Genomic DNA, 655 nt, shown 5'->3' with positions numbered 1-655 from the left:
AGTGTTCTCTTGTTCTAGTCAAACAACTGCCTCTTGGCCTATGTACAGGTTCCTCATGAGTAAAATTAAGGGTTCTAGAATACTCATTCTCTGTAGTGTTGTCCATAGCTTGTTAAGATTCACACAATTGAAAGCCTTTGCATAGTCAATAAAGCACAGGTAAACATCTTTCTGGTATTCTCTGCTTCTTAGGTGGTGCAAATGGTTTGCACTCAACAACTAACCTAGAGGTTAGCAGTTTGAGCCCACCATCAGTACTGCAAAGGAGAGACCTGGTCATTTTGATTATAGACAAGAAAGTTCCATGAGGTAGTCCTATCCTGCAGCACATGGAGTCATCCTGAGTCAAAATGGATTTGATGGAACAGTTAGTTCTTGGTTTGGGTTAGCTCTTTAAATGACTGCAAACTATTTTTATTGTATGTTTGCACTGTAGTTTTCACTGTGTTTGTGCCCTCTCACCTACCAATCCCCTAATGAAGACCTTTAATTTGTTTATTATTTTTCTATACTACAATCTAACTGCAACAGTCATCTGATTATACCTATCTTTTTCAGATATTATTATAAGATAAATGGAATTTGTGTTTTTAAATATTTGTTATCTATTTATTTAAATGGTTAATGTTCAAACATTTCAAGAGGTAGCATATGA

The sequence above is a fragment of the Chrysochloris asiatica genome, unplaced genomic scaffold (genome assembly GCF_000296735.1).
Source record: "Chrysochloris asiatica unplaced genomic scaffold, ChrAsi1.0 scaffold00063, whole genome shotgun sequence".
Classification (NCBI taxonomy): Eukaryota; Metazoa; Chordata; class Mammalia; order Afrosoricida; family Chrysochloridae; genus Chrysochloris; species Chrysochloris asiatica.
The sequence above is the reverse complement of the archived record's forward strand: the minus strand, read 5'-3'. Positions refer to the sequence as shown.